Genomic DNA, 11224 nt, shown 5'->3' with positions numbered 1-11224 from the left:
TGAAGGACAGCTGTCAGTCATCCAGTGCTCAACTCTCAGGACTATAAAGTGTCCCAGAGCACTGGAGCATGGTGCTGCTGATGCAAAGTGTCTCTCTATGGAAATGCTCTGACTGACTCCAACAGGGACCTGGATTATTGATCACCAAGAAGAAGAGAAAGAAGATGGACCTCCCCTGGGGGAACATTCAGTTTCCACTCTGTTTTCTTTACACACACCTTACAAGTACATAGGTGCACTAGAGCATGTGCCAGGGAGCACTTGGGGGTCCGGTGCCCTGCTCAAGGGCACTGCCGCCCGGACTGGGTCAGGGCTCACTTGTTCTTTCCAAAGAATATTTCAAACTGTCCTATAATTCACTCCCACTCGAATCAATGCTCTCTTCCTCCGCAACAATCTAAAATAAAGCTTTATCAAATGACAATGATTTACATTTTGCCCGATTGATTAGAGAGTTGTTCTTAAGAAATAACGTCATTACATGTACTTCCTTCAATTTGAGTATTTTGCTTTTTAAATGAATAACAGCTCATAAAAAAAGATTCAATACTTCTCCATAGTTTGTGAATCTGTTTCAAACATTGGAAGCAGTTATTATAAAGTGGGTAAACCGTGGATGTGTTTGGTGAGTTTGTTTGTGTCAAAGTCAGAGAGCCGTGTCTCTCTACAGTGAGAGCTTTTTGTACGGCGGCTCAATGGCTTTGTATCACTGTGGAACACGTTCGGTGGAGGAACCAGACTGGATGTTGGAAGTAAGTTTCTGCACAAAAACTAAATATGATGACGTTTTAATTCTGTGTTAGAATGTTTGAGAGATAGATATATATTATTTTAATTGTAATGTTTAGATAGTATTAGTATTCATGTCTTTATTCCTCTTCATCATTGAGCCTAAGTCGGAGCAGCTTCTCCTGAAATGTCTTTATACATTCCCAACATGCTGTAATTTAAACAGCTTCAAATGTGAAATGATGAAACTGCTAATGTTTCATTCACTTATTCTTCATTTGTTCTCGATTCTCCCGTCTGTTTTCAATTACATTACGAATACAGTTTTTAAATACGGTTGAACAGAGTAAAGATAACGATGGATATTAAAAAATGTGCTGAATTCTTTTAGACATTATTTTAAAGTTTGTAAAACGGGGTAATTATTGAGATTCACATTAAGCTCAATTGATTGTTTCATTTCCCGTATTTGTTCATTTATCCACTAAATCATTTAATTATGGTTTGTAGAGTTCAGGTTTTGGATGATTTAGACCACAACTATTTAAAATGTGTCCTAATGTTGTTCTTTATTTCCAGTGTAGTGTGACATATTTCAGGTGATTCTGTATGAAGTGTCTCCGTGCTGATTTGCATGAGAGGCTTCTTAAAGGGAAGTGAAACAATGTGTGAGTGAGAGACTGATGGAGCAGAACCAACATCTGACAGAAACTCCTTAAAGGAGAAACGCTCTCACAGTAAAGGTGTCCCAGTGTCTGCTGGTTGATGGACAGCTGTGTGCTCCCTGTCCTCTAATCTGATTGGTGTCTCCTAGGTGATGTCCCTCCCACCCTGACGGTGCTGGCTCCCTCCACAGAAGAGCTGCAGCAGGGGAAGGCCACGCTCATGTGCCTGGCCAACAAGGGCTTCCCCTCAGACTGGAGTCTGGCCTGGAAGGTGGACGGCAGCAGCAGCAGCAGCAGCAGCAGCTTGGAGGAGAGCAGGAGCCCCAGGGTGCTGGAGAAGGACGCCCACTACAGCTGGAGCAGCACCCTGAGGCTCTCTGCAGATCAGTGGAGCAAGGTGGTCTCTGTGACCTGTGAGGCCACCCAGGGCTCCCAGACTCCGCTCTCAGAGACACTGAGGAGAGACCAGTGTTCCCAGTCCTGAGCTGACTCACTGGGACTCTGCTTTCTCTCTCACAATGCTCTCAGTCTGCTCTCTGGCTCTCAGGACATGTTTAAACATCAACCTGTTTCTGCTTGTGTCGATGGTTTCAACATTTAAAATAATAAAGATTAAAGTGTGTATTATAAAAGTGACATGTCTTTTCAGTTCTTTCAGTGCAGATATACTGTATATTATATGTATATATAATTTGACACATTGATTCAGAAATAGTGATAACAATAGGAAAGGAAATGTTTTCCAGATCATTTATATTAATATTAGATTCACCAATGTTCATCATAATTGCTAAGTGTGCATATGGTAAAAACATTGTATTGGTAAGCCACAAATATCTCTCTTATAACTTCTATTCAAGAAAATCTATAGGTTATTTTCATGCATTTTGTAGAGGTCAAATATGCTTCTATTTGACACAAAATCTGTGTAACAGATTTCACTACCCTTTCAATTGATTCAATTAATGTTTGAGGCAAAACAAAAATAAGGGATAATCATTATATACTTTTGTCATAATGTTCTAATCCATTAAATGATCTAGTCTTTCAAATTGGAATAGGTGACAAACGACAATATAATGTTTATTAAAGGTTTATGACTATATCTAAATGAATCCCAAATGAATCTTCAGGTTTTAAACTTGAAGATAATGAAATCCACTTATATTGGAGATATGCTGTTGCCACACAATCTTCCTCTAAAGAGTACAATGACTCTGTGTCATTCTCTAATGGTGAAATATTCATGCAACAGCTGCACAAAAATACTCTTAAAAATGGGGCGAAGCCTGCGAGCTAGTTCAGGAAGTCAACTCGAGCACCAATGATACATTAACACGTGACGCACCTCGTCCCTCTTACAATCAACTAAACACATTCTCCTAAACATGCCACTCTATTTAAGCTGCCAGGTCTTCCTGCCTCTGCCTTGCTATGCTGCTGCTGCGGGCCCGGCACCACGAGGGGGCAAAAGGGGGCATTGCCCCCTCAGTTGTATTCTTTGCCCCCTCACTTTGAGCATCATTCATCCATCGAAAAGTAAAATAAATGTCACAATTATTAAATAACTTTAAATAATAATTTCCCCCAACACACGTTACTATGTCTAGTTCAGATATGTGGGCATACAAGCAACGTGTAAAAAAGCCTCAACCCCAAGCCAGCTTTTAGTCTCAATGTTAGCGTGTGTGCTTAGCTGTAAACACAATCGGATGAGTGACCACAGAGTCCCCGTTTTCGGTGGCCGGTTGAAACTCCCGAAAATGTTCCCGTTTTTGAATGTGCGTTAAAAAACATAGAGCAAGGTGAAATCAAATGTTACATGTCAGTAAAAACAGAGTAACAGTGTTGTGCCTGTTTTTAGCGTGAGAGTATTTCTTTTTCTACGACTTCTTCTTCTACCTCTACTTCTTCTTCTACTTCTAATTCAATGTACCTGCCCGCGAAATATAGGACAAAAGAAACTCGGCATGTAGTGTCAACTAAATCCATAGTATTACAACAAAAGTGCCTTAAACGAGGTAAGTTACGAATGTATGTTCTGGATCGCTCAGGTTTTTGCCAAAGTCAGCCCTTTTACTAGAATAATAATATGTTATGTATTATATCAACCATATTGGTACAATGAGCGACATCTAGTGACGGATTGTGGAACATTGATCTGGTTTTTCTCATGGCAGTTAGACTCTAGAGACAAACCAGGGGACTTCACTTTTAATCTGTGTCTGTCCATTTGGTGTAGTATTTGATCCAATATTACATTTGGTTTATATATTAGTCACTTTCTTATGAAATGCCAGGTTTTAGGCCTTGGTTTGAACATTCAATCCTGGAAATAAAAAATCTACCAGATGAATGTTTCTTTAATCCTGATATAGAGAAGATAGTAAGTAAGTAAATCTGTATAGGAAGATGAGTTAAGGGATAGAGGAGAAAAGGTTATGGCATAATTACAGAGCCTTTCCATTTATACATTGAGGAAATCAAAGCTAGTCTGTTAACCAAAGTGCAGCCATCTAATAATGTACTATCTGTTATTAAAGATCAGAGGAAAAGAACAGAACGAGAGGGGTAAATCCGGAATACAAATAAAGAAGCAAAGATATTGTAGAGCAGTGAGAAGGAAAAAAGCTTGGTGTGTCAATTCATTACATTAACAGTATTTTTCGTTGTTGTGAAAAAAAAAATCGCCCCCTCTGATTTTCTAACAGCCCCCTCAGTCATTTCATCCTGGAGCCGGGCCTGCAAACTCCCCTCCTGAGTACAATCATTCATGTATTTTGCTATATTTGTTGAGGGATAAAATGATTTGTTACCATAAATTCTACATGAAATTGATACTGTTGGACTCAGTACTACTTGGACTACTAGCACGAGTACAATCAAGCATTTTTAGTCTGCACTTTTTGAGTCATACTTGGTTAAACTCTTTCCTGAGTTCAATAATTCATAGTTCTTATACAATACAGGAATTATTGTACTCAGGACGGGAGTTTGACCGAATGTTAATCAAAAAGTACACAGTAAAAGTAGTTGATTGTACTCGTGCTAGTAGTCCAAGTGGTACTGAGTCCAACATCAATTTCCTGTAGAACTTTTTGCAAAAAATCATTTTATCCCTCACCAAGCGTGTGGCGCTAGTTGGCGCAGGACCGTCTGTCAAACTCCAATCTATCACCCAATCATGATACTCGCTGTCCATTGTGAGATTGGACTTAAACAAATAACGACGCGAGTTCACAATGGACGGAATCGTTTTGGCGTCAACTTTTACATTACTGTATACAGTCGGCAACTTCAGTCTGCATAAAGTTAGCAAGCCAGCATTGCTAATGCTATCGTGTCTAGGTTAAATATACGTTATTGTATTAATCAATGTCAACAGCCATGTGTTATACATCCGATTGACAACAGTAATTTAAATAAGTATTTAAACGACTCTTGTATGAATGGGCATGTTGTAATTAGTAACTACACTTCTGTGAGCAGTGGTACAGAAGTCATACAGCATACAGTATATACTGTATACACAGAGGTGGGAAGTAACTAAGAACATTTACTCAAGTACTGTACTGAGTAGAATTTTGAGATACTTGTACTTCACTTGAGTGTTTCCATATTCTTCTACTGTGTACTTCTACTCCACTACAATTCAGAGGTAAATGGTGCACTTTTACTCCACTACATGTGTTTAATAGCTTACCTTTAGTTACTTTACAGATCTGGTTAAGATGTCTATGGGTTACTGGTGGCGTTTCATGAGTTTATGTTTATTAGTTTATTTGTTCATATAGACACCTAAAGTATATCATATATTATATTATATAAATATCTTTATGTGAGATAAGGGATCGTTGCTCACTATGATATGATAAAGTGTGTTATATGCTCCAGGAAGGATACAGTATATTGTTGAATATATATTCAAGATAGCTATATACTGTATATAACATTACATTAATTGTAATTCAATATAAATACATCAATCAATTATGGATAAAAGGATAACTTCACCGTTTATGAACATGATGTGTTTATACTTGATTATATGTGTAGATAACCTGTATAAATAATGGTTAATATGGTGTCAGTGTTGTTTGCTTTTTCATAACACACAAGGGGACGGGTAATAACCGGAAAAGCATGACATGGGACCTTTAAGTGTGAGATGTCACAGCTAGAGTCAAGGAAATCTTGAAATTTGCCTTCATATTTTTTTTTAAACTGCCATAATTCCCAAACCCCACATTCCTGAGACATCATTTTTCATGACAAAGGTAGGAAAACATCTCATAGTTTGAAAAATGACAAATAATTAAGCAACAAATAATTAAACAAAATGCCTCGAGGGCATGAAGTGACAAAAACTTTCAACACGTCTCCATTAAAGCCCATTGTAATTTCAGGCTGATATTTCCTCACAGCAGCAGTCGCACAGCTTTAGTTAATCTGCCAACAAGTCCACATTATTGACCCGAAAGTACATAAAAAGCACACTTCAGATACTCAAGGTCCTTGAGATTCTTCACGCTTTGAAATTTCACCGATATCTGTTCCAGTTCTTCAACAAAACATTCACATGTAAGAGGTTTATCTCTCATTCATAACAATGAAAATTCTCTCCTCTCACTGATTACTGCATATCACCATAGAAACCTCTGATCTCTGGACACGTCGTTAGCTCAAATATAAACACCTGTGTCATGGAACACGATGATGTCATAACTCCAACTGACATGCTCAGAGCAGCAGACTTCAGATAATGGTTAACACAGCTCTACATCAATTATGGGGTGTCATCATATGCCGTTTCCATGGAAACGCATCCCTCGCCATAAAACAAGATGTCGCTGTAACTCCAATGGACACCGTCCAATCGTCCCCCAAACTTTGCTTGTATATCACCGGTCCATGCCTCAACAGCTCTACGCCAAATCTGAGATCTCACCATAGGCTGTTGCCATGGAAACGCATCCCTCGCCATAAAACACGATGTTGTTGTGATACCTATGCAAATGATCTAAAACAGCATCAGACTTCAGATAATGGTTAATGGTATACGGCCCCTTGACAGCTCTATGTCAATTATGGCGTGTCATCATATGCCGTTTCCATGGAAACGCATCCCTCGCATGAAACACGATGTTGTCGTGATACCTATGCAAATGGTCTAAAACAGCACCAGACTTCAGATAATGGTTAATGGTCCGGCCCTCAACAGCTCTATGCAAATCTGAGATCTCACCATAGGCTCTTTCCATGGAAACGCATCCCTCGCCAAAAAACACGATGTTGTCGTAACTGATATGAAAATGGTCAAAACACCACCATACTTCAGATGACAGTTAATGGTCCAGCCCTCAACATGTCTATGTGCCATTAGTGAGTTTTCCTCAAAAGCTGTTGCCATGGCAACGCATCCCTCGCCGTAAAACACGATATTGCTATAACTCCTATGAAACTGGTCAAAAAGTGCTCAAACTTCACGTGTGCTAACAGTCCAGCCGTGAAGACATTTAAGTGACAGTTTTGAAATTTCTTCAAATAACACAATGCTCGCTATGAAATACGGTTTTCTCATAACTTCAGTGAAAATGCTCCAAACGGCCCAAAACTTCACAGGTTTGGTAACGATGCAGCCATCAAAACATCTAAGCGTATTATGGGGTGTCATCAAATACCGTTGCCATGGTGACAGATCATTCTTCATCAAGTTAGCTCAATAGTTTGAAGTTCAAATATTCTGCTGCTTTTCCAAGCTTTTTTACTTTCTTTTCTTCTCTCATCACACATTCAAGCCCCCAGTGTTCATGTATCATTTCAATCTAAATTCTTCACTTTCTTCTTAAATTACATTTCAGGATAGCAATTCAGCGTCAGCTTTTCAGCATAAAGCATTCCCACTTGCAATTTCTTCAGGAATTGCATTCTCTAGTTTCATTTGCTGTTTCTTCCGGAATGAAAGGAGTTCGTCCCAAAGCGTGGTGCTGTATTTACCCCCTCCTCCTGAAGGAAGGGACCCTCATTGACTGTATCTGTGGGTTTGACTACAGACAGAGTTCACTCAGTCACAGAGTGGGAGTGGGTAGGGTGTGGTTTGGAATTGGGCCTTTGGAAAGTATTTTTTGTGTGTGGAGGAAGATGGAGGAAGAGGAGGAGGGGAGCCTGGCAGCTTGTCAGAGGGAATTTGGGAAGCATCCAGCTCTTTATGTGGAGTTTCCTCAATTTGACTGCGAGTGAGTCAATCATGGTTTTGGACCTTTGTAATCTCTTTGAAGGGCAGTGCTTACTTTTGATTAAATGTTTGCCTTTATGTCAATGACATTGGATTTACTCTGTTTATCGGGTTATTCAGCCGCTTTTAAAAGATTGTTTTTTGAGTTGGACAATTCCTGTGGACTTGAACATTTCTCCAGATATTTTAGTTTGTGCTTTATTTTGAGTTATTTCAAAACAAATTGTATTTGAGTTGCCATTCAGATTCCTACGTGTGTATTAGCACTCTACATGTCCAGACAGCCTCCTTTATCTCTGATCTTCTACAGGGCTGTATCACTAGAAGGTCACAAACGTCTCATGATCAGGGCATGCTGGATTTACCTCACTGCAGACTTTAAAGTGAAGCTGATGTTTGATTTGAAGTCAGGACTTTTGATCTTTGGGAGTCACTCCAGTGAGACAGAAGTGAACACTGTTCAAAGAGAAGCTGAGGACCAATGAGTTTAGTGTGGCTTTTACAGATTTAGTATTTTACTATTGTGTGTATGAGTTCATTCTTTTAATATATTATTAGAAATATTTCAGAAGTCTTTGCTTGAAAAAGAAAAAAGTGACACGCTTAAAGGAGATGAAAGTGTGTGTGTGTGTGTGTGTGTGTGTGTGTGTGTGTGTGTGTGTGTGTGTGTGTGTGTGTGTGTGTGTGTGTGTGTGTGTGTGTGTGTGCTCAGTGAAGTGTATCAGTCTCTGCAGTAGCTTCCAGCTGCAGCTGTCAGTTCAGTTCCTGTTCAGTCTGACTGAGGGAGGTTTTTGTACGACGCTTTTTCACTGTGTGAACACCCACTGACTGTTGGGGTAATGGAGACTCTGACAGTAGTAAACTGCTGCATCATCAGTCAGGACTCCACTGATGGTCAGAGTGAAGTCAGAGTTTGATCCACTGCCTGTAAAACGCTCTGAAATCCCTGTTTGTCGAGTGCTAGCATAGTAAATGAGCAGTTTAGGAGTTCCTCCATCTCTCTGTTGGTACCAGGCTAAATAGTGGTTGCCACTATATACATAAACATTCTGACTGGTCGTACATGTGATGGAGATGGAGCGTCCCGGAGCAGAGCTCACTGCTCCAGACTGAGTCACTGTGACCTGGCCTCTGGACTCTGAGGAGAGACAAAGACAGAAAGCAGCGTCATGGTTTTGTCCGCTTCATTTCAGAGGGACGGATGTTCACAGAGGAGAGGAGTTTGATTCTCTGGACTTTACCTGTGAAGCAGCAGCAGAGGAGAGTCCAGATGAGGACGCAGATCAAAGTCATGTTCTTGATGAGGAGGATTCCTGTGGCTTCTGTTGTCATGAAGGACAGCTGTCAGTCATCCAGTGCTCAACTCTCAGGACTATAAAGTGTCCCAGAGCACTGGAGCATGGTGCTGCTGATGCAAAGTGTCTCTCTATGGAAATGCTCTGTCTGACTCCAACAGGGACCTGGATTATTGATCACCAAGAAGAAGAGAAAGAAGATGGACCTCCCCTGGGGGAACATTCAGTTTCCACTCTGTTTTCTTTACACACACCTTACAAGTACATAGGTGCACAGGAGCATGTGCCAGGGAGCACTTGGGGGTCCGGTGCCCTGCTCAAGGGCACTGCCGCCCGGACTGGGTCAGGGCTCACTTGTTCTTTCCAAAGAATATTTCAAACTGTCCTATAATTCACTCCCACTCGAATCAATGCTCTCTTCCTCCACAGCAATCTAAAATAAAGCTTTATCAAATGACAATGATTTACATTTTGCCCGATTGATTAGAGAGTTGTTCTTAAGAAATAACGTCATTACATGTACTTCCTTCAATTTGAGTATTTTGCTTTTTAAATGAATAACAGCTCATAAAAAAAGATTCAATACTTCTCCATAGTTTGTGAATCTGTTTCAAACATTGGAAGCAGTTATTATAAAGTGGGTAAACCGTGGATGTGTTTGGTGAGTTTGTTTGTGTCAAAGTCAGAGAGCCGTGTCTCTCTACAGTGAGAGCTTTTTGTACGGCGGCTCAATGGCTTTGTATCACTGTGGAACACGTTCGGTGGAGGAACCAGACTGGATGTTGGAAGTAAGTTTCTGCACAAAAACTAAATATGATGATGTTTTAATTCTGTGTTAGAATGTTTGAGTGATAGATATATATTATTTTAATTGTAATGTTTAGATAGTATTAGTATTCATGTCTTTATTTCTCTTCATCATTGAGCCTAAGTCTGAGCAGCTTCTCCTGAAATGTCTTTATACATTCCCAACATGCTGTCATTTAAACATCTTCAAATGTGAAATGATGAAACTGCTAATGTTTCATTCACTTATTCTTCATTTGTTCTCGATTCTCCCGTCTGTTTTCAAATAAATTACGAATACAGTTTTTAAATACGGTTGAACAGAGTAAAGATAACGATGGATATTTAAAAATGAGTTGAATTCTTTCAGGCATTATTTTAAAGTTTGTAAAACTGGGTAATTATTGAGATTCACATTAAGCTCAATTGATTGTTTCATTTCCCGTATTTCTTCATTTATCCACTAAATCATTTAATTATGGTTTGTAGAGTTCAGGTTTTGGATGATTTAGACCACAGCTATTTAAAATGTGTCCTAATGTTGTTCTTTATTTCCAGTGTAGTGTGACATATTTCAGGTGATTCTGTATGAAGTGTCTCCGTGCTGATTTGCATGAGAGGCTTCTTAAAGGGAAGTGAAACAATGTGTGAGTGAGAGACTGATGGAGCAGAACCAACATCTGACAGAAACTCCTTAAAGGAGAAACGCTCTCACAGTAAAGGTGTCCCAGTGTCTGCTGGTTGATGGACAGCTGTGTGCTCCCTGTCCTCTAATCTGATTGGTGTCTCCTAGGTGATGTCCCTCCCACCCTGACGGTGCTGCCCCCCTCCACAGAAGAGCTGCAGCAGGGGAAGGCCACGCTCATGTGCCTGGCCAACAAGGGCTTCCCCTCAGACTGGAGTCTGGCCTGGAAGGTGGAAGGCAGCAGCAGCAGCAGCAGCTGGGAGGAGAGCAGGAGCCCCGGGGTGCTGGAGAAGGACGCCCACTACAGCTGGAGCAGCACCCTGAGGCTCTCTGCAGATCAGTGGAGCAAGGTGGTCTCTGTGACCTGTGAGGCCACCCAGGGCTCCCAGACTCCGCTCTCAGAGACACTGAGGAGAGACCAGTGTTCCCAGTCCTGAGCTGACTCACTGGGACTCTGCTTTCTCTCTCACACTGCTCTCAGTCTGCTCTCTGGCTCTCAGGACATGTTTCAACATCAACCTGTTTCTGCTTGTGTCGATGGTTTCAACATTTGAAAATAATAAAGATGAATGTGTGTATTATAAAAGTGACATGTCTTCTGATTACATTTCTGTGAGATATTATAAAGTAACCTTTATGAATTCACATTCATTCACAAAAGTCAGTCACCAAGTCAATATTTCCCATATTACTTTTTAATGATCTTTGGGTTTGGTTATACTTCTGGAATCATTCTAGTTTTATCTTTGTTAATACAAATTTGTAATAATAAATATAGTATGAACATCATGGTAAACCACAAAGCTCTCTCTTATCACTAATGTTTAAG

General features: G+C 40.2%; 1 long non-coding RNA gene and 1 gene segment (V, D, J or C); both read left to right on the top strand.

Moving 5' to 3' along the window:
- Positions 1 to 597: 597 nt before the first annotated feature.
- Positions 598 to 1975, top strand: LOC307033959 (Ig kappa-b4 chain C region-like). The segment is given in 2 exons: positions 598 to 752; positions 1544 to 1975.
- A 7572-nt stretch (positions 1976 to 9547) lies between these two features.
- Positions 9548 to 10985, top strand: LOC307034495. The gene is made up of 2 exons (XR_013806944.1): positions 9548 to 9712; positions 10504 to 10985. It is a non-coding gene; the product is annotated as an uncharacterized lncRNA (long non-coding RNA).
- Positions 10986 to 11224: the final 239 nt, after the last annotated feature.

Source organism: Notothenia rossii (assembly GCF_949606895.1).
Source record: "Notothenia rossii genome assembly, chromosome: 3".
Classification (NCBI taxonomy): Eukaryota; Metazoa; Chordata; class Actinopteri; order Perciformes; family Nototheniidae; genus Notothenia; species Notothenia rossii.
Note: the sequence above shows the minus strand (reverse complement) of the source record. Positions and strands in the feature narration are given on the sequence as shown.